We start from the raw sequence: 24463 nt of genomic DNA, 5'->3' as shown, positions 1-24463 counted from the left end.
CACCGATCGAACACTGGAGGGCAGCACCAATGGGAGGGGCCAGCCCCCGACTGACCATGGACTGCAGCAGCAGGCAAGCCCGTAGCTTGAGTACTAGTCCTGGCTAGAACCAAGGTCATGCAGCTCTCCTGCTGCCTGTTGCACCACCAAACAAGAGAAACAGGCCTGTGGCATCTTACATTATTGATGTCCAACAGGGTCTTACGCTCGTAAGAGAAACAATAAAGAGAATCACACGTGGTTACGCAGCACTCCGCCTTTGCGCACCAACACGGTCTGCATCTAGTCTAGCTCCTCCACCAATGAGCAGCTCACTGATGAGGTAGATCTGCAGAACCTCAAGTTCTTGGAGTGCAGTATTATCTTGCAATCAGAATCAAGACATTTAAAAAAGAAAAATGCCTTTGGTTGGCCCCCGAAAAGCCACTGTGTCCAAACACACCACCATCTTACCAAAAGTCCAGAATAATGTATTTAAATATATAAAGTAAAATATATAGGATTAGAAAAGAAACTGATTATATTGAAATGCAGTTTTCAAAATATAATCAAAACAAATTTGTGATAGAGTAATATATTTTCTTCTTTATCAATGCACTAAACAGTGAGACTATAATTTAATATGTAGGCACTTTTATATTGGCAAAAAGCCTTCTATGCCTGCTTTAAAAGGGAGAATATAACTACAGCCGTGCCGATCCTTGCTGCACTTGGTGACCCTGTGATCTCAGTTTCAGAGGCCAATGTCGGGCTGTCTTTAAAGAGGGTGAACCCTCACAAGGCAGAAGGCCCCGATGGAGTATCTGGTAAGGCTCTGAAAACCAACCAACTAGCGGGAGTATTCAAGGGCGTTTTTAACCTCTGACTGCTATGGGTGGTAGATCCTACTTGCTTCAAAAAGGCAACAAACATATTTGTGTCTAATAAGAATAATGTGAACTGCCTTAATGACCATCGCTTAGTAGCACTCACATCGACAGTGATGAAATGCTTTGAGAGGTTGGTCATGACTAGACAGAACTCTTGCCTCAGCAATGACCTGGACCCACTGCAATTTGCCTGTCACCACAATAGGTCAACAGCAGATACAATCTCAATGGCTCTTGGCACGGCCTTAGACCACTTGGACAACACAAACACCTACGTCAGGATACTGTTCATCAACTACAGCTCAGCATTTAACACCATCATTTCCACAATCCTGATTGATAAGTTACAGAACCTGGGCCTCTGTACCTCCCTCTGCAATTGGATCCTTGACTTTCTAACCGGAAGACCACGATCTGTGCGGATTGGTGATGATGTCTCCTCCTCACTGACAATCAGCACTGGTGCACCTCAGGGGTGTGTGCTTAGCCCACTGCTCTGCTCTCTCTATATACATAACTGTGTGGCTAGGCATAGCTCAAATACCATCTATAAATTTACTACCGATACAAGCATTGTTGGTAGAATCTCAGGTGGTGACGAGAGGGCGTACAGGAGTGAGATATGCCAACTAGTGGAATGGTGCTGCAGCAACAACCTGGCACTCAACGTCAGTAAGATGAAAGAGCTGATTGTGGACTTCAGGAAGGTTAAGACAAAGGAACACATTCCAATCCTCATAGAGGGATCAGAAGTGGAGAGAGTGAGCAGTTTCAAGTTCCTGGGTGTCAAAATCTTAGGACCTAAGCTGGTCCAACATATCAATGCAGCTACAAAGAATGCAAGACAGCGCCTATACTTCATTGGGAGTTTGCAGAGATTTGGTATGTTGACAAATACATTCAAAAGCTTCTATAGATGTACCGTGGAGAGCATTCTGACAGGCTGCATCACTGTCTGATATTGGGGGAGGGGGGGAGGGCTACTGCACAGGACCGGAAGAAGCTGCAGAAGGTTGTAAATTTAGTCGGCTCCATCTTGGGCACTAGCTTACAAAGTACCCAGGACATCTTTCGGGAGCGGTGTCTCAGAAAAGCAGCATCCATTATTGACGACCTCCAGCACCCAGGGCATGCCCTTTTCTCACTGTTACCATCAGGTAGGAGGCACAGAAACCTGAAGGCACACACCCAGCGATTCGGAACAGCTTCTTCCCCTCTGCCAGCTGATTCCTAAATGGATATTGAACCTGTGAACACTACCTCACTTTTTAAATATATATTGTTTCTGTTTTTGCATGATTGTTAATATATTCAATACACATAGACCGGAATTAATTAATTAATTATTTTTCTCCTATATTATGTATTGTGTTGAACTGCTGCTGCTAAGTTAACAAATTTCATGACACATACCGGTGATGATAAACCTGATTCTGAGGTTAAAATTAAACTTTATTTTTTGGACATTTCAGTGTGAAGATTGTTGTTGTTTCTCTAAGTTATGAGGTGGTCTTTGAGAAAGCAACACATTTGTCATGTTGGACAGCCAATCAATTTAGATTTTTTGTTTTAGTGGTTACAGGTGTAGAAAGTCCTGATTTGCAAAGATATATTGCTGCAAATGGAATTAAAACTTCCATAGGGCACTTCACAAGGCAAGGACAGGCTTCTCTCAAATTCTCTAAGGCTTTCTGAGTTAACTCCCATTGTAGTAAGCTTTTGTCCTAAGATCAATGAGTTCATCTTTGGCTAGATCAGCATCTTCGATACAGTTTATACCAGAAAGAAAAGGATTGGGGATCCATGGTTCAAATTTAATATTATCAAGATAAAAATAACTTTTGAAAGAGTTCTGAAGTATTTTGCAGCTGGATGTCCTAATAATGGACGCTGCTTTTCTGAGACACCGCTCCTTGAAGATGTCCTGGGTACTTTTGGAGCTGATTAAATTTACAACCCTCTGCAGCTTCTTTCAGTCCTGTGCAGTAGCCCCCCCCCCCCCATACCAGACAGTGATGCAGCCTGTCAGAATGCTCTCCATGGTACATCTATAGAAGTTTTTGCATGTATTCTGACAGAGAATTTTGTATCTCAACATCATCTTGGTAAAGCACTTCCTGCAGCATTTGAAAGATTGCAAAGACGTCAGCCTCTACTGTCTTCTTCCATTATCAGCAGCTTTGCCAAGAAAACTTTAACTTTTCCATAGCATCCATAATGGTGAGTTCAAGAACTTTAATTGAAAGATTTATTTCATTCATATGATTAAAAATATCTGCCAGGTAAGCCAACCTGTTGATACAATCCTCTATTTTCAAACTGTTCCTAAAGTGTTTCTTCCTTCAGAAAAAGTAAAACTTCTGTCCTTAGTTCGAACAAATGCTTCAAGACTTGTCCTTTTGAAAGCCAGCAAACTTTTGTGTGGTAGAGAAGCACTTCATATTCTGCACCTATTTCTTGATAAAATCTTTTAAAAATATGATTATTCAGAAAACTAGTTCTAATAAAGTTGATGCCTTTTATGGCTGTTGAAAAAACTTCTTTCAAGGCTGCTGGAAGAAATTTTGTTGTCAATGCATGTCTGTGTAAAAAAAAGAGTGACAACATCGAAAGGAGCTTCCTTTTTCACTAAAGTAACAGAACTAGAACTAGAACCAAGCATCGCAAAAGCTCCATCTGTCCAAAGAGTATGAAGTTTTTCTTTCCAGTCAAAGTTTTGTTTGGCAAAAGAACTTCTTACCATTTCCAAAACATTGACGGGCTTTGTATTTTCCAAAAGGGACTCACAAAATAAGAATTCTTCTTTGATAGCGTCACCATGCGCATAACGAACAAAGACAAAGAGCTAACTACATTGAGAGATGTCTGTATTTTTATCCAGTTGCTTACTGAATGGGAATTGTGAAGCTGCCAATTCCTCAATGACCTGCTTCAAAATGTTAAAAAAGAACACATTTCATTATTTGATAAGGGAACTGCATCCAGTTATTTCCTCTGTTCCAGTCCACAAACCAGCTCGACTATTTCCAGTGCACATGGCTTTACTAAAGTCTCTGCAACAGTGTGGGACTTCTTTTGTTAGGCAAGCCAGTAAACAACTTTATAGGATGCTTCAAGCAAAGGATTTTGTGAAATGGCAAATCCAAGTTTTGAAAGTGTCACAACTTTTTTGAATTGAGCTTTTTTTCACATGAAAAAACCTGTACCTTCGGATGCATTTTCAGGATGCACAGACATGAGGTGCTCTTTCAGTTTTGCTGGCTTCATACCTCCATTCACGGGAGATTTTCTGCACAAAGAACACTGTGGCTTTTGTGTCCCATCATGTCCATTAATGCAAGTGAAACCCCTTGTAATACATAGTTTTCATCATACTCCTTGTCTCTGACATTTCAACTTAAATTGGGTTTGCAAAAAATAAAATAAATAAAGCCAAAGTAAATTATTTGATTCAATTGACATTTTTGAAACTCAATATTTTGTGCGTGTTTTTAAGTAATTCATTATAAGTGATCTGTATGTTAATTAAGTGATGTGTAAGATATTCAAGAAATTTTTATGCCAAGTAAGTAAAATAAAGCAGGTTTTACAATTTATCCAAACCCTGAACACTTTTAATGGCTTTTAGATACTCAGACAGAAACAAGAATTAGAGCAGTAGCTCAGGCCTCATGTCCTTCCTGGAAGTGGGCTACTGCGTGTGGAGTTGTGTGGTATTACAAAATGCCTCTAGTCTTAGTTAAGAATTCTCATTTGAACTGTCCAGTTTTGTGGAATTCTAACAAATGGCTCACCTCCTTCTTTATCGATCAACAAGCAATGAGAGATCAGGAATAATGGTGAATAACTCAGTTGTCTGGGTCACAAACGTGAAAACATGCAACTTCACAGTTTAAAGAGCAAACACAAGGAAATCTGCAGATGCTAGAAATTCAAACAACAACACACTCAAAATGCTGGTGGAACACAGCAGGCCAGGCAACATCTACAGGAGAAGTACTGTCGACGTTTCGGGCCGAGACCCTTCGTCAGGACACTTTGTTTGGTGGCTGAATGACTATTTGCTGCAGGGCTGCCCAATAGTTGACCAGCTACATTGCACAAGCAACTGCAGACAGGAAAAATGCCAACACTTTCAAACCAGTTCCAGGTCTAATAACGATGTAATTTGGAAGTAGTGATGAGTGTGCTATAAACAACTGAGATATTTGTAACAAATGTAATGTGACATGAAAGTATCTGTGATTTCCTTTGGTGACAAAGTCACTGGTACTACTAATACGCCTGGGGTTTGTTGCCAACATTGATAATTGAAGGAAATGCTGAATTTCAGTTAGAAAATAAAGATGTAAAGTTTCTCCCATTCAAATTCAGGGACCCTGAAGGGTCCATGGATCCCAGCTTAAGAAACCCTGCTCTCGGTGCTCCAGTTTCCTCCCACATTCCAAAGATGTAAGGATTCGGTTTAGTAACTTGTGGGCATGCTATGCTGGTGCCTGATTCGTGGTAACACACACAGGCTATCCTAAACACAATCCTCAGACTATGTTAGTTGTTGATACAAAATGGCAGTGTGGAGGATCAGAGGGATCTTGGGGTCCGAGTCCATAGGACACTCAAAGCTGCTATGCAGGTTGTCTCTGTGTTAACAAGACATATGGTGCATCGGACTTCAACAACCATAGGATTGAGTTTAAGAGCTGAGAGGTAAAGTTACAGCTATATAGGACCCTGGTCAGACCCCACTTGGAGTATTGTGCTCATTTCTGGTCACCTCATTACAGGAAGGATGTGGAAACCATAGAAAGGGTGCAGAGGAGATTTACAAGGATGTTGCCTGGATTGGGGAGCATGCCTTATGAGAATAGGTTGAGTGAGCTCGGCCTTTTCTGTTTGGAATGACGAAGGATGAGAGGTGACCTGATAGGGGTGTACAAGATAATGAGAGGCATTGATCATGTGGAGAGTCAGAGGCTTTTTCCTAGGGCTGAAGTGGCTAGCACAAGAGGACAGAGTTTTAAGGTGCTTGGAAGTAGGTACAGAGGAGATATCAAGGGTAAGTTTTTTTACGCAGAGAGTGGTGAGTGCGTGAAGTGGACTGTTGGTGGAGATGGTGGAGGCGGGAATGATAGGGTCTTTTAAGAGACTCCTGGATGGCTACATGGAGTTTAGAAAAATAGAGGACTATGGGTAAGCCTAGGTAATTTCGAAGGTAAGGACATGTTCAGCTCAGCTTTGTGGGCGAAAAGTTCTGTATTGTGCTGTACATTTTCTATGTTTCCATAAGACCATAAGACATAGGAGCCCAAGGGTGCAGTTCACATGGGCTGGGTGACTTATGTACCCTTGGGTCTTTTAGCTTTTTGAGCACCTTCATATCCACTTGATATTGTTTTCTATTATTCCTTCTAAAGTGGATGATCCTGTATTCCATCTGCCAGACCTTGGCCCACTCACTTAACCTATCTGTATCCCTCTGTGGACTCTCCACATCCTCTGTACAATTTGCTTTGCCACTCAGTTTAGTGTCATCAGCAAATTTTGCTATGCTACACTCAGTCCCCTCTTCCAAATCATCAATGTAAGTGGTAAACAGCTGTGGGCCCAGCACCGACCCCTGCGGCACACGATTCACCACTGACTGCTAACCAGAGAAACACATTTATACCAACTCTGTGCCTTCTGTTGGTTAATCAATCCACTATCCACGCCAATAGACTTCCTCCGACTCCATGCATGGTGCAGGCATGGGGAACCGGTCTGCGCAACAACCAAGGCCACGCAGCTCCCTGACCAATGGTCTTTCCAACGAACCGACCTTGTAGTACTTTATAGTACCAATGTCCGACACGGTCTTGTGATCGCAGCAACTGTGTGTAAGACATACAGCTGCACCATTTATTGGACTCGGGCCACTGCCCTCTAGTATTTGACATTCCTACCCAGGGACAAATAACATGACCATCTGCACTGTCAACATGCCATAAACCAATACCATTAAGTAAGTGATCTCTGGACCCAGGCTGGGAACCCCTGTTCTAGACCTTCATATTTTAATATGTAAGCACCCATCATGTCTTCCCTCAGTCTCTTCCAAGGAAAACAATCCCACTTTGTCCAATTTGTACTGGAGATGGGAGATAAAGTGAGGATTCAGATTTAGATACAGATTCATAACCACATTCATATTCATATTCTCATTTATATTAATATTCCAATTCACATTAATATTCAAACCCATATTCATATTCATATCCACATTCATATTCGTATTCATTTTCATGTTCATATCCATATTCACATTCAGGTTCAGATTTATTTATTGTGTACTTCAAAGCATACAGTGAAATGGATAATTTACTTACCAACCAACACAGCCAGGGATGTGCTGGGTGCAGCCCGCAAATGTCACCACACATCACCACCAGAGCATGCCCACAATGTTCAGTAGAAGCCGCAACAACAAAAAAACCAAAGTAGACAACAGCAGGAAAACAAAGCCCTTTCCCATCCTTTCACTCACTCACACACACACACAGACAAGCCTCCTACCTCAGTATAGATTGCCTCTGTGCCTCCGGTCCTTGGCAGATATCAAGCCTCGGATTTCAGACAAGCTTCAACCTTCAGGCCTCTACCTCTGAACTTGCCAACTTTGACCTTTGACCATTGGGCCCCTACCCTTGGAATCACTGTGCTCTGGACTTTGCCTCCTAGACTTCACTGACCTCTGGGCTGGGGGGGGGGGGGGGGGTCAGATTAGTTAGTAATCAGGTGACCTCATAGATTGCTCCTGGATGTTTGGCAGTGTTTCAGGCACCAAAGTAACAAGACTGCAAGATTTCCTGAGAGCAGACACAACATACTGAAGGAACTCCAGTGATTTAATGTGGAGATTCAGTATGACATCTAAAACCTTGCCAAACTTCTCTCGATGTACAGTGGAGAGTAGATTAATTGGCTGTCTCTTAGCCTGGTATGGAAATACCAATGCCCTTAAATGGAAAATCCTACAAAAAGTAATGGATATGGCAAGTCTGTTATAGGTAAAGCCCTCTCCACCATTGAGCCATATATACGGAACTGTTACAGGAAAGCAGCACCCAGGACACTGCTGCCATCAGGAAGAAAGTACAGGAGCCTCTGGATTCACACCACCAGGAACAGTCTTACCCCTCAGACATCAAGGCTCTTGAACTTAGGGGATAGCTTCACTCAACTTCACTTGCCTCACAGCTAATCGATTCACGTTCAACGACTCTTCATCTCATGTTCAAAGGTACAATTTAATGTCAGGGAAATGTAGACAATATACAACCTGAAATGCTTTTTCTTCACAACCATCCATGAAAACAGAGGAGTGCCCCAAAGAATGAATGACAGTTAAATGTTGGAACCCCGAAGTCCCCCCCAGCTCCCCACCCTCCTGCGCATAACCACCAGAAAGCAACAATTGCCCCTTCCCTTACCGACAAAAAAAGCATCAGCACCCGCCACCAAACACTTAGTGTGAGCAAAGCAATAGCAAAGACACAGACTTGCAGTTAGCCCAAAGACTTCGCATTTCACCCGGTATTCGACACACTGCAGGCTCTCTCTCTCCCTAATAAGGGAGAAAGGGGTGTCTCCATTTTCCCAGCGTGCGGGGAGACATAACAAACAACTCACTGATTTACAATGTTATGAGTCCACCACATCGCTTTTTTCAAGCTCTGTGCCTGAAGATCGCAAAGATCCCAGGTCTCTAGCCACACAGTCGCAGATACCCCGACTCCCCTGATGACACAAGGGTCTCCTGTCATGACACCAACCCTTGACCCGCCCGTCTCCAGAGCCCTGAGATCCTAGGATTCCGAATCCGAGCCAGACTCTTAGGCCGAGCCCTTGGCGCGCTGAACGACAATGGTCAACCGTGGAACTTCGAGAGTGGGTCCTATTTCCACAAAGAACGTGTAACTCCAGGTCATGTTCTTTATGTGGTGAACTATGTGCCTGTCGGGACACGCCCCTGCTGACTGCTCCTGTGGCTCCTCCCACAGGCCCCTGTATAAAGGAGACCTGCGGCCTGAAGATCGGCCTCAGTCTCCAGGACCTTGTATGATAGACACTCACTCCTGGTTCCTTCTTCCAGTCAATAAAAGCCGATATCTCGCCTACGTCTCAGTGTGAGTTATTGATGGTGCATCACTTCAAAAGAACCCTGAAAGGGAAAAATGAAGATATTAAAGATGGAGATAGAGCAGTTTCCAAAGATGCAAGCAGAGGAGTCGCCGTTAGGTGCCATTAACCCTTCTAAGCACTACCTCTTGATATTTATTGATTTTTTAATTTTGTATTATTATTATTATTATTTCTATTTTGCACTTGCAGAGTTTATTGTCTTCTGCACTCTGTCTGAACACCCTAGATGGGCAGTCTTTCATTCATTCTGTTATAGTTATTATTCTATAGCTTTGTTAAATATACCCACAAGAAAATGAATCTCAGGGTTGTACATGGTACCATTACGTACTTCAATAGTAAAATTTGAACTTTGAACTCAGCAGATGAGGCAGCATCTATGGAGGAGAATAAACAGAGGATATTTTGGGCTGAGTACCTTCAGCAGAACTGGGAAGGTAAGTCTGCCTGACCTGCTGAGTTCCTCCAGTATTTTGTTTAAGTGTTGCACAAGATTTCTTGTATCTGCAAGATCTCTTTCCATGTTTGATGTCCTGCAGCATGTCAGCATTAGCATGGGCTAAGGTATCAACAAATAGCTTGTTGTCATGAACAAGCTCTGCTAATATTATTAAGTCCCAGCCTTGCGGTACTTAACTAAAGACTAATTCTGAAGCAATTCTGTAAAGTAGGGATTACCTTCTTACCACAGCATTTCATCTATTCCTGGTTGTTCTTAAGTTCAACTTTCCTTGGAGATCAATTGAGAAATGGGAGCATTTGATTTAATGACTTTCTTTCTCTAAGTACTCTAAGGAGGAAAGCAGACTACATAATCAAAGACTCCACCTACTCCCTTCTCCTCTCTCCCATCGGGCAGAAGATACAAAACCTGAAAATACATGCCACCAGGCACAAAGACCATTTCAGTCCTCTTCTACAACAAGGTGGACTCTTGGCTTCATAATCTTATTGTGTTTCTACATTGCGCTTCTATGGTAGCTGTTGCCCTTTATTCTGCATTGTTATTGTTTTTCTCTGTTCTGCCTGAATGGACCGTGTAACAATCTGATCTGTATGAATAGTGAGCAAGGCAAGTTGTCACTGTACTGTGACAATAAAAAATCTATTTTCATACCAATACCAAGATAAGAAAGCCCCTTTAGCTTGCTCTGGTGTGACCTTCTATCTTTTCCTATCCCATAACTCTTAATTCCCTTTGGTACTGGAATTGCAATTAGTTTATGATAGTCCATGCACCAAGATGTGGTGAAGGACTTGTCTCGTATATCAATCAATTCATTACACAGTGCGCTGAGATATGTAGGACAAGATAAAACAATAACCAAATGTGGAATAAAGTGTAAAAGCTGCAGATAAATGCAGTACAAGATCATAACAAGGTAGATGGTGAGGACAAGAATCCGACTTATTGTACTGGGGAGCCATTCAATCGTTTTATAACAATGGTGTTGAAATTGTCCTTGACCCTGGTGTTCCAGAGGCTTTCAGGCTTTTGCATCATCTGTTCAATGGAAGAATGACAAGGGTCTTTGATGGTGACTACTTGACTGAGGCAGTGAGAAGACTAGAAAGAGTCCACAGAGGGGAGGCTGGATACCGTGATGTGCTGAGGTGTGTCCAAATCTCCCTGCAGCTTGGTGCTGAGCACTTACCATATCAAACTGTTATGCATACGCAAAGGAACATCACCGATACAGATGTGGAAAGAAACATCATCGGTGCAGATGTGCAAAGAAACATCTCTGATGGGGATGTTTTGAATAATTGGCTTGGGAAATTGGTTTATTGTGTCACATGTCAATAATAAACAAGAGGAGCCATTACGGATTGAAGGACAAATAGTTGAAGATGTAGACAAATTCACCTACCTCAGAAGCATAATCAGTAAATCAGGAGGTACAGATGAGAACATCAGAGCAAGGATCGAAAAAGCCCAACAAGCGAAAAGGATTAAAGTGTCATATGTCCCAAGACACTACTGAGGCATCTTGGTTGGCTAGAATGAGATGGGCCAAAGGGCCTGTTTTCCTGCTGTTTAGCTCAATGACTCTTTCAGGAAGAAGGAAGGCCTAATGAGCCCACACCAACCAATTATCAATAACCCACTTACTAATTAGATAGTAAGACATCTTTGTTCAGTTCTCCTGAGCCACAAGCCTAGTCTGCAGCAAAATGAGGTTCCTCTGAATTTTCCTTCAGCCCTTGAAAAATTCAGTCAAATTGCCCTTTACTCTTTAAACTGTTAGAATAAGATTGATGGGTTGAATGGCCACCTGCTTCACCAATTTGCCCCACTAGATGGCAGCTGAGGTATGTCGAAGTTTCCAGCTCTTCATCAGTGCGCTTTCTCTGTAGCCTTTACACTTATTCTGCAATCTATTATAGTTTTACCCTGTTCTGCCTCAATGCACCGTGTAAGGATCTGATCTGTATGCACACTGTTTCACTGTTATCTCAGTATTTGCGACAATAACAAACCATTTCCAATTCCAATTTGGTATTTATTTGTTTAATGTCACAGAGGGGAGAAGGGAGAATGTGTCATGATTTGTGTCCTTTGCAAGCTCTTTGTTGAGAAAGCCTGCTAGCACTCGAAGCTTCAACATTTAGTAACTCAGATCGTTTCGGAGTAATATTCATTACAGTGACAGACATTTTTGTCTTCAGCTGCAGCTCACTGGCATGTAGTTATTGGGTTGGCCAAAACTTCTATTAAGTTCCCCAATTATTAATTGGTCATTCAATTTGTCATCACAATAAGTAGAAGAATGGTGCAAATGAGGAACAGTGAAGTTGTCTTCATGGGTTATCGGATCATTCATAGTAATGAGAAGAGAATGTGGCCTGAATGGTGAGGGTCTTTAGTGGCCCCTTTTGAAGAAGTTCTTAATGGTGGAAAGACTTATGTTCATCATGAAGTTGGCTGGGTCTACAAGCTTCAGTTGTCTCTTTTGATGCCCTATGCATTGGATTTCCAGCATCTGCAGAATCTTTTGTGTTTAAAGTTTAAAGGCAGTGTGTTACTGGGACTTGAGGACCCAAATTAAAAGGAAAAGTTGAATAAGTTAGAACTTTATTCCCTATAGCATTGGAAGAGAGATTTCATAGAGGTATACAAAATCATGAGGTGTATACTGTAGATAGGGTAAATGCAAGCAAGCTTTTACCACTGAGGTTGCCACTGAGACCAGAACTAGAGATCATAGGTTAAGGGTAAAAGATGAAATATTTAAGGGGAATTTGAGGGGAAACTTCTTCACTCAGAGGATGGTGTGAGTGTGGATCAAGCTGTCAGTGGTAGTAGTGGATGTGGGTTCGATTTCAACATTTAAGAGAAGTTTGAATAAATACATGAATGGGAGGAGTATGAGGGCTATCATCCACGAGGGGGTCAATGGGTCTAGGCAGAATAATTGTTTGGTACAGACTAGATGGGCCGAAAGGGCTGTATGACTATGACTCTACTAAGAGTAACTGAATTGATATTGACAACTATACTAAATACAAATTCAGGAAGAAAGCAATTTTTAGTGAGGTGCTTAACAAACTATTTTAATTCTAATTGCAGAACCAGTGTAGACCACCATGTGACACTGCTGATCCACAGGTGCACTTGGTGCTGGGTGACTTCACCAGCCATTTCCTGATCAAAACTAAAATACTGTTTACTCTGAAAATCTGAGTTAAAACAGAGAATGCTGGTAATACTTCATGGGCATCTGTAGAAAGAGAAACAGAGTCAACATTAAGGAGGAGATGTCCTTCCATAAGAGTTTTAAAAACAAAATGAAAAATCCCATGTTTGATTACAGTTCTCAGGGTATTTCACCATATTCAACCACTTCAGAACCGAAGCGTTAACTCTGCAAATTTTTCCTCAAATGTGGCCTGACCAGCTGAGTCTTTACAGGCTTTTATGGTTTTATTGCAGATCTGTACTGATATTCCTCACCATGGATGCTGATTGATCTGATGAGTTGCTCCAGCATTTTGTGTGTGTTACTCTGGATTCTCACAATCTGCAGAATCTCTTGTGTTTCTGTAGTATGTTTCTGCTGTGTTATTTTCGACCCGCACTGCTACAATAGCACTTTATTCTGCATCCTGTTATTGGTTTTCCCTTGTGCTATCTTGATGAACTGTACTGAGGTGTGAAACAATCAATATGAATAATTTCCAAAACTGTACCTCAGTCCACGTAACAATAATGTGATCATTGAGCAAACTGAATACCAGAATTATGATTTGTAATAATAGTAATCATAATAATAACAATAATCCTATTGCTTGTTTACAAACGAATATAAAATTGTAACATGTATCTCACAACTGATCACCACTCAGTTAGATAGCCACAATATACTTACTGGTGCACCATCAATAACTCACACTGAGACGTAAGGCGAGATATCGGCTTTTATTGACTGGAAGAAGGAACCAGGAGTGAGTGTCCATCATACTACATCCTGGAGACTGAGGCCGAGCGTCAGGCCTCAGATCGCTTTTATACAGGGGCCTGTGGGAGGAGCCACAGGAGCAGTCAACAGGGGGTGTGTCCAGACAGGCACATAGTTCACCACATTCACCCCCCCTTTGTTTAAAAGAGTCCCCATGTGGCGAAGTTTCTTACAAGTCAAGTCTATCAGGTGGTCGAATCTGTCGCTGCGATCTACGTAGCACCGGCTGTGATTGCACGGATGCCGGCGGTGGTGATTGCACAGGGGACGGAGGTTGTGCTTGTTCCAGCCCGCTAGGCGCCGGTGATCCCTCACACATGTGCGAGGCGCCTGGTATAAATGCGTACGAAACGCCCGGTATATAAGTGTCGTGAGGAGTCTGTGTAGGGCCTGGTGAGCACGGTGTCACCTCTGGTGCAGGGTTCACAGTTACCGGAGAGCCTTCAGGGTAGTGGTCTGCTGCACCTGCGGGTGCCAGGTCATGGATGGAGACCGTGTCCTCCCGCCCATCAGGTAAGACCACGTAGGCATACTGGGGGTTCACATGTAGAAGGTGAACCCTCTCGACCAGCGGGGAGTACTTATTGCTCCTCACATGTTTCCGGAGCAGCACTGGCCCCGGGGACGTCAGCCAAACTGGTAGGGTGGTCCCAGTGACAGACTTCCTGGGAAAAGAGAATAGGCATTCGTGAGGGGTGGCATTGGTGGACGTACATAACAGAGAGCGGATAGAGTGCAGTGCCTCAGGGAGGACTTCCTGCCATTGAGAGACCAGCAACCCTTTTGACTTAAGAGCTAAAAGTGTGGCCTTCCACACTGTGGCATTCTCCCGCTCCACCTGGCCATTACCCCGGGGATTATAACTCGTGGTCCAACTAGTAGCAATGCCCCTAGCTAGCAGGTACTGGCGCAGCTCGTCACTCATAAAGGAGGACCCTCTATCACTGTGGATATAGCAGGGATACCCGAACAGAGTGAAGAGCTGGTGCAGGGCTTTTACGACGGACGTGGCAGTGGTGTTGGGGCAGGGGATGGCAAAGGGGAACCGTGAGTACTCGTCAATAATACTGAGAAAATAGACATTGCGGTCAGTGGAGGGAAGGGGGCCCTTAAAGTCAACACTCAGACGTTCAAAAGAGCGGGTGGCCTTGACAAGTTGCGCTGTGTCAGGACGGTAGAAGTGCGGTTTGCACTCAGGGCAAATTTGGCAGTCCCTGGTCATCGTCCTGATGTCCTCCAGGGAGAATGGCAGGTTCCGAGCTTTCACAAAATGGTAAAATCGGGTGACCCCCGGATGGCAAAGTTGTGCATGAAGGGTGTACAGCTGGTCGAGCTGTGCGCTGGCACATGTTCCCCGGGATAGGGCATCAGGGGGCTCATTGAGTCTGCCAGGCTGGTACAGGATATCATAGTTGTAGGTGGAGAGTTCTATTCTCCACCGCAAAATCTTATCATTTATGATTTTGCCCCGCTGTTGGTTGCTGAACAGGAATGCAACCGAGCGCTGGTCGGTCAGCAAGGTGAACCTTTTGCCAGCAAGATAGTGCCTCCAGTGCCTAACAGCCTCCACTATGGCCTGGGCTTCTTTCTCCACCGTGGAGTGCCGAATTTCGGAGCCTTAGAGGGTGCGAGAAAAGAATGCTACTGGTCTGCCTTCCTGCTTGAGGGTAGCAGCCAGAGCAAAATCGGATGCGTCACACTCCACTTGGAAGGGAGCGGTCTCGTCCACCGCATGCATCGTAGCTTTGGCAATGTCCGCTTTAATGCAGCTGAAGGCCGTGCAGGCCTCAGCAGAGAGGGGAAACGAGGTAGACTTGACCAGGGGGCGGGCCTTGTCTGCGTAATGGGGGACCCATTGGGCATAATAGGAAAAAAAAACCAGGCACCGTCTGAGGGCCTTGAGAGTGGTGGGAAGAGGGAGTTCTAACAGGGGGCGCATACGGTCGGGATCAGGGCCAATAACTCCGTTTTCCACGACATACCCAAGTATAGCAAGGCGGGTGGTTCCAAACACACACTTGTCCCTGTTATAATTAAGGTTCAGAACTTTGGCCACTTGGAGAAATCGTTGGAGGTTGGCGTTGTGATCCGACCAGTCATGACCACAGATGGTGATGTTATCCAGATAGGGAAATGTGGCCTTCAGTTGGTACTGGTCCACTATCCGGTCCATTTCCCTCTGGAAGACAGAGACACCATTTGTGACACCGAAAGGGACGCGCAGGAAGTGATAGAGCCTGCCGCCTGCCTCGAAGGCGGTGTAGGGGCGGTCCTCTGGGCAGATGGGGAGCTGGTGATAAGCGGATTTCAGATCTATTGTCGAGTACACCTTGTACTGAGCTATCTGGTTGACCATATCCGCGATGCGGGGTAGGGGGTATGCGTTAAGCTGCGTAAACCTATTGATGGTTTGACTATAGTCCACGACCATCCTATTTTTCTGCCCGGTCCGAACAACCACCTGGGCCCTCCAAGGGCTTGAGCTTGGCTCAATGATCCCCTCCCTGAGCAGCCGCTGCACCTCTGACTGAATGAAGGCCCTGTCCCCCACACTGTACCTCCTGCTTTTAGTTGCCACAGGCTTACAGTCAGGGGTCAGGTTGGCGAACAGCGGTGGGGGAGGGACCTTGAGAGTGGAGAGGCTGCAAGTGGTGTCAGTAGCGCAGCTGTCGGCCTGGTGCTGGATGGGATGTGTGTGCCCGTGTGTGTGTGTGTGTGTGTGGTCAGTAGTGGGGTATGTGAAGAAGTCCCACAAAACTGACCAGTAGCTCAAAGTCCCAATATTCTGTGCCTTGCACCACCAAAGTCGCTACACAACCCGCCCGGATGTCTGCGGAATGCGACCCAGAAGCCAAATGGATCCTCCGACTTACCGGCCGTGTTGCGAGTCTGCAGCGTTGCACTGTGTCCGGGTGAATAAAACTCTCAGTGCTGCCCGTGTCAAACAGGCATCTTAGTCCAGTACCCCTCCACCAGGATGTCCATCATGGACCTTGCGAGCGGGTGTGGGGTGCTTTGGTCGAGGGTTACAGTGGCCAGAGTTGAATCGCCGTCGGGGTACCTGGTAAGCATCGGAGGGTCGGGGAGGGGCATGCTGACGTCGACAAAGATGGCCGCCCACATCCGGGCATGCAAGATGGCGGCCCCCACGTTTCACCCGCAGCGCTGCACTCCGCTCGAGGTTGAGACTTACAGACCTTGGCGAAATGGCCCCGCTTTCCGCAGCTGGAGCAGGTCGCTTCTTGCGCTGGACAGCGTTGTTGAGGGTGCTTTTTGTGGCCACAAAAATAACAAAGCACAGGCTTCTGACGGGCCGCAGCCGTGGTCAGGTTAGGGGAGCTCGTGGAATCGCGACTGGCAGCAGCGTTGGCGAATTCACTCCCGGGAGCCGGCAGTGGGGTCTGAGGTGTCCACGGAACCGGCGGGGAATCGCGCGACTGGACAGCGTCAGCATTATGCAAAGCAGCTTGCAGAGCGTTGGCCGTCTCGATCGCCGAGCGTAAGGTAAGGTCGGCATTTTCCAGCAGCCACTGGCGCATGTACACTGACCTCAGTCCCGTCACAAAGGCGTCTCGCACCAGCAGCTCCGCATGCTGTTCTGCCGTGAGCGTCTTGCAGTCACAAGGTCGGACGAGTGTCTTTAGTGCCTGGAGAAACTCAGTGCATGATTCGTACTGTCTTTTGAGGGCGTCCAGTGCCCCATCGTAGGTCGGCAGGTCCCGGATAATGGAGTAAACTTTTGGGGTGACCCTCGAGAGTAGAATTCTGTGCATAACGGCGGGTTCAGTTGCACGAACCTCCTCCAAGTACGATTGGAAGCATGCAAGCCAGTGTTCAAAAGCGAGAGCTGCTTCAGGGTCTTGAGGGTCCAAAGCCAACCGGTCCGGACGCAAAACGGTTTCCATGTTTTAAAACTTCCAGTCAATAAAATTGATGCACCATCAATAACTCACACTGAGACCTAAGGCAAGATATCGGCTTTTATTGACTGAAGAAGGAACCAGCAGTGAGTGACCACCATACTACGTCCTGGAGACTGAGGCCGAGTGTCAGGCCTCAGATCGCCTTTATACAGGGGCCTGTGGGAGGAGCCACAGGAGCAGTCAGCAGGGGGCGTCCAGTAGGGGGCACACGTAGTTCACCACATTTACAGAAGAGCGGAAAGGATGCAGTAAGGGTATGAAATTATGTGAAGAACAACTGATTCTGTAGTTCTAAATGAAACCCAGAGGTAAAGCAGAAATCTCTGTTGTTATATTGACTACCAAAAGTATTTGATTCGGTCCCCTACTCACGGTTAATAAAAGCTCTTAATATTGAATTGAATTAACTTTATTACTTACATCCCTCACATAATATAAATCAATTACACCCAATACTTGTGAAATTCATATGACATCTGATGAAACTTTGGTGTACTATAATCACTTTATCTATTAATAGCCAAAAAAGAACAACCACCATTATCAAAATAAACAGAGACATTTTCCAAGGTGACTCTCTAAGCCCACTATGGTTTTGTCCAGCTTTAAACCTGCTCTCTAATTTACTGAATCAGACAAAAATAAGGTATCAAATCAGAGACAACCAAACAAGTTATACATTGACACACCTTTTATAAATGGATGACTTGAAATTATACAATCCTTCATCATTAAAGCTAAAGCAATTAATTCAAATAGTAGAACTATTTTTGTAAGATATAAATGTGATGTGAAATGGATAAGTGCCGAGCATTAAACATAATGAAAGGTGCAGTGGAACTAATAGAATACAAAACAGGGCAGCAGGAGACAACACAACTGATGGATGCATATGAAACATATAAATATCTGGGATATCAACAAGCAAAGAAAATAGATCATAGTGTGATAAAAGGAAAACTTTTGACAGACTGTACTTCAATGCAGTAAGAAAATCTGCCAAACAGAGCTCAAAAGTAAAAATATAACAAATGCAATAAACATTTTCGCTATATCCATATTAACGTATTCTTTTGGCTTAGTGCCTTCATCCGAAACCGATCTTGAAAATTTACAAAGAAAACTAGGAAATGAAATGACAAATTTTAGAACACACTATGTACGCTCGAACACACTGCCTAGGACAGGAAGATGAAGAGGAATAACAGACATTAAAAATTTATAAAACAGTCAGATAAACATCCAAGGATATATTTTCACCACTGGAAACAGGATTCAGCACCCTACATGAGCATATGCAATTCCGATGAGAAGTACCCACCACTAAGCTTAAACGAAAGCACTACACAGGAAAATGAAGGAATTATCACTATTGAAGAAAAAGTTAACCAATGGAAGACTTCCTCATGATCTGAGCAGACTAGACAAGTAAGCATTGAACACCTGATTCAGAGTTAGCAACCTCTCCACAGAAACAGAGGGCTTCCTTGTAGTAATACAGGACCAGGTGGTTAACACAAAAATTATATCAACAATATTTTAAAAAAGACCAACAAGTGCAAGATGATAAATGCAGAAAATGCCAAGAAAAGCCAGAAGCAATCTAACACGTTACAGAATTCTGCAGAGGCTTCACTCAATCTGATGACTTATACAGGCAAACATCATTCACCAAAGTCTTGCTTTAAAATACAAACTCATAAAATAAACCATCTCATACCATAAATACAAGCCTGATCCAGTTCTAGAGTCACAGTCCCACAAATTATATTATGAATGATCTGTTATTCCAGATAGAACAATCCATAATAATTGTCCGGATATAATATTACAAGGTAAACCAGCAAGATCTACTTACTTAACAGATAGAGTATAACCATTCCAAACAGAAGCCATTACGTGAACAACAGCAGAAGCGTGCTAGATTCAAAGATTGAAAGACTATGGAAGATGAACAGGGTATACATTGTCTCAGTAGTAATATCTACAACTGGTATCATCCCAAAAGATTACACAATAGCATTAAACAATTAGGCCTACACAACAATATTTATGTCAATCTTCAGAAAGCCACAATATTAAATACCACTAGAATAGTCCAAAAGTTTCTGGCATTTGAGAAATGGGTGTGCTTGGCTATGCCTGCACCTCAGGTTTTAAAAAATACAACAATAATAATAATAAACCATGATTCTGGTATTCAGTTTTGTTTTCAATTGTTCTCTTCTTCCTCATTTTCTTTCACTTACATCTCCTCCAGACAGTCGCAGTTAATGCACCATCATCACCCCACTTTGGCTCACTCTACCAGCACTCTGGTCACTCCTACCGATATTGTCACATGGTATGACATACAGTGAAATGGTTTTGTTTGTGTGTCATCCTAACAGATCATACCATACTTAAGTGCATCAATGTGGTAAAAAAAACACAATGCAGAAGAAAGCGTTAGTTATGGAGCAAGTAAAGTGCAGGTAGACAATTAAGGTGCTCTGTCATGATGAGGTAGATTAGGTGTTTTTGTAAGAGATCCATTCAAGAGTCCTGTATCAGCAGGATGGAAGCTGCCCTTGAGTCGTCAAGTTAAACAACACAGAAATGGGTCCTTTGGCCCATGCTGAAACCTGGTGGTCCGTGTTCTGAAGCTTTTGTAACTCTCTCTGGTCGAGAGAGGGGAAGAGAGAATGTTCAGGGTGAGTGGGGTTTGTGATTTACCGAGGCAGTAAAAAGTGGGGACAGAAACCACGAAGGGGAGGCTGATTTCTGTGAGTTGTTTTTTATTTATTTTAAGATACGGTATGGAACACGCCATCCCGGCCCAACAAGCTGCACTACCCGGCAATGCACCTGCTTAACATCACAGGACAACTTATAGTGACAAATTAACCCACTAACCGGTACATCTTTGGACCTTGGGAGGAAAGTGGAGCACCTGTAGGAAATCCACATGGTCACAGGGAGAACATACAAACTCCTTTCGGACAGTGCTGGAATTGAACTCTGAACTCCTGAACACCTCGAGCTGAAGGAGCCTCGTGCTAACTGCTACTCTACCACGGCACCCTGTGATAGGCCGAACTGTGTCCACATCTCTGCAGTTTCCATAAGATAGATCGGGTAAGTGCAAGCAAGCCTTTTGCACTGAGGATGGGTGAGACTATAACCAGAGGTCACGACTTAAGGGTGAAAGGTGTGAGGTTTAAGGGGAACATGAGGGAAAACTTCTTCACCTAGAGTGTCATGAGAGTGTGCAATGAGCTTCCAGCTCAATTGATGCAAGTGAGCTTGATATCAATGTTTAAGAAAAGTTTGGATAGATACATGGATAGTAGGAATATGGGGGGCTATTGTCTCACTGCAGGTCGATGGGAATTGGCTGTTTAAGTTGTTTCAGCCTGAACTAGATGGGCTGAATGGCCTGTTTCTGTGCTGCACTTCTCTATGACTCTAGAAGATAAAGGAGCAGAATTAGGCCATTTGTCCCACTGAATCTGCTCTGCCATTCCATTATGTCAGATTTATTATCCCTCTCAACTCCATTCTCCTGCCCCCTCCCCGTAACCTTTGACACCCTTACTAACAACCTATCAAGCTCAGCTTCAAATATACCCCATAACCTGGCCTCCGCAGACACCCGTGGCAACGAATTGCAGAGTTCCAGCACCCTCTGGCTGCAGAAATTCCTTCTCATCGCTGTCCTGAAAGGCTTCCTTGTACTCTGAAGCAGCGCCTTCTGGTCTTAAACACCCCGACTGTAAGAAACCTCTCCACATCCACTCTATCTTGTGGTGACAGGTAGGACAGCGGCCAAACCAAGTCACGATGCATCCAGGTGCTTTCTACAGAGTATCAATGACAAATAGAGAAGATCACTGTGGATATGTCAAACATCCTGTCAGTGAAATATCTAAAATATGCTGCAAATTGCAATAAGAAATATGCATCAAAATTTAAATAAGTCATTCAAAGAGAGCACAAGAATAGTGTGGTAGCAGCTGTTCAGAAACACAGCTTTCTAACCTGAGTCTTACAGAGCTGCAATGTTACCTTGCTGCTCGTGAACTCAATCCCCTGACTAATAGAGACTGACAAACTATATGCCTTTCCAGAATTAGAATCGGTTTATTATCATTGACATGTGATGAAATCTGTTGTTTTGCAGCAGCAATATAGTGCAATACATAACAATTACTTTGTACAAAAAGGAATATAAAATATTATTAGTGCAAAAAGAGAGAACGGGCTCTTCAGAAATTTGACAGTGGAGGGGAAACATTGAGTGTTTGTCTTCAGGCTCCTGTGCCGTCTCCTTGATGGTGGCAATGAGAAGATGGAATATCCTGGATGGTGAGTGTCCTTGTGATGGATGCCGAGTACTTGAAGAATCAGCCTTTTGAAGATGTCTTTGACGTTGGGGAGACTAGTGCCCCTGATGCAGCTGCTGAGTTTATAACCCTCTGCTGCTTTTTCCAGTGTACCCGATCATAACCACCCTGTCCACTGTGGAGCAACTTCGAGGGATCGACGGATGTTGATCCCAATTGTAGGAGAATTTCCAATTAGGACCAGACTAAATCCTGGTTATAACCGTGTGTGTATCTCCAGAACAGCATAAGACCAACAAAAATGTATATAAGCCATTGGAAATGGTCAGGTTAAAGCAAGTGTGGGATATTGTGAGGTGTAGGGACAACTTCATTCAGAGTGAAATAAATTCAAGCAAGCAGAGGATTGAGATCACAAGACCATAAGACTTAGGAGCAGAACTAGTCCATTCAGCCCATCGAGGCTGGTCTGCTATTTCATCATGTCTAATTTATTATCTCTTTCAGCTGCCTTCTCCACGTAACCTTTGATGACCTTACTAATCAAGAACCTATCAACCTGTGCTTTAAGTATACCCTATGACTTGGCTTCCAGAGCTGTCTGTGGTAATGAATCCACAGATACATCACCCTCTGGCTAAAGAAATTCCTCCTCGTCCCTGTCCCAAAGGGACATTCTTATATTCTGACCTGTGTTAATGGTGGGACCTGGAAGCTTTAAGAAATCGTATTGATTCACTGAAGTGGGAGCCATGCACAATGCCAGTCTGTCTGTCAGTACAGCTTATTCTTGGAACCTGATAATCCCTACAATTTAATAGCTTGCGAAATAACAGCATTAGAGAAGAGCCCAGACTGCAGCATCTACCAGTCACACTGTCCACGTTTCCTCTCCACAGCAAGGACATCCCACTGTATGGCTGGACTGGGAAAACCATAAGACCTTAGAGAAATAAGATATAGGAGCAGAATTAGGCCATTCGGCCCATCGAGTCTGCTATGCCATTCCATTATGGCTGATTTAGTATCCCTTTCAACCCCATTCTCCTGCCTTTTCCCTATAACCCTTGACACCCTGATTAATCAAGTATCTATCAACTTCCGCCTTAAAAATACAAAAAGAATTGGCCTACACAGCCATCCGTGTTAATGAATTACATAGATTCACCACCCTCTGGCTAAAGAAATTTTTCTCATTTCTGTTCTAAATGAATATCCCTCAATTATAAATCTATGCCCTCTGGTCTTAGACTCACCCACTATAGCATACATCCACTCCACTTCCACTCTATCTAGGTCTTCCAATATTCAATAGGTTTCAAGGAGATCCCCCCTCATTCTTTCTGAACTCCAATGAGTATAGGCTCAGAGCCATCAAAGTCTCCTCATATGTCAACTCTTTCCTTCTCGGGATCATTCTTGTGAACTCTAGGATGTGAGGGAAGAGATTGCTGAGCCTCTGGTGATGATCTTTGCATCATCAATAGGGATGGGAGAGATTCCGGAGGATTGGAGGGATGCAAATGTTGTTCTCTTGTTCAAGAAAGGGAGTAGAGATAACCCAGGAAATTATAAGTCTTTCTTTAGTAATGGGCAAATTATTGGAAGAGATCTGAGAAGCAGAATTTATGAGCATTTGGAGAGACATAATCTGATTAAGGATAGTCACCATGGCTTTGTCAAGGGCAGGTTGCGCCTTATGAGCCTGATTAAATTCTTTGAGGTTGTAACAAAGCACATTGGTGAATGTAGTATATATGGATTTCAGTAAGGCATTTGATAAGTTCCCCATGCAAGAATCATTCAGAAAGTAAGGAGGCATGGGATCCAAGAAGACCTTGCTTTGTGGTTCTAGAACGGGCTTGCCCACAGAAGGCAAAGAGCGTTGGTATTGGGATCAAATCTGCATGGAGGTCGTCAGTGGAGTGCTCAGGGATCTGTTCTGGACCGACCCCTCTTATGATTTTTATAAATGACCTGGATGAGGAAGTAGGCAGGGATGGGTAGTAAGTTTGCTGATGACACCAAGGATTGGGGGTGTTATGGATAGTGCTGGCGGGTGTCAGAGGTTCCAGAGGGACATCAGATAGATGCAAACTGGACTGAGAAGTTGCAGATGGAGTTCAACCCAGATAAGTGTGAAGTGGTTCATTTTGATAGGTCAACTATGATGGCAGAATATAGATTAACTGGTAAGACTCTTGGCAAGTGATTCAGAGGAATCTTGGAGTCCGATGTCCACAGGACACTCAAAGCTGCAGCCACAGGTTGACAGTGTTGTTAAGAGCTACAGTGATCATCCATGTGCCCCTGTATCCTAGACCCCACTTGGAGTACTGTGTTCAGTTCTGGTCAGCCTCACTACAGGAAGGATGTGGAAGCTATAGAACAGGGTCAGAGGAGATTTACAAGGATGTTGCCTGGATTGGAGAGCATGGCATTATGAGAATAGGTTGAGTGAACTTGGCCTTTTCTTCTTGGAGCGACAGGGAATGAGAGGTGACCTGATAGAGGTATATGAGAGGCATTGATCAAATGGATAGCCAGACGTTTTCTCCCAGGCTGAAATGGCTAACAGAGGGGGCATAGTTTTAAGGTGTTTGGAAGTAGGTGCGGACGGGATGTCAGGGTAAGTTTTTCACACAGAGAGTGGTGGGTGCATGGAATGCACTGCCAGTGATTGTAGTGGAAATGGATACAATAGG

This window comes from Hypanus sabinus, chromosome 4 (assembly GCF_030144855.1).
Source record: "Hypanus sabinus isolate sHypSab1 chromosome 4, sHypSab1.hap1, whole genome shotgun sequence".
Taxonomy (NCBI): Eukaryota; Metazoa; Chordata; class Chondrichthyes; order Myliobatiformes; family Dasyatidae; genus Hypanus; species Hypanus sabinus.
This window is presented reverse-complemented; position numbering follows the sequence as displayed.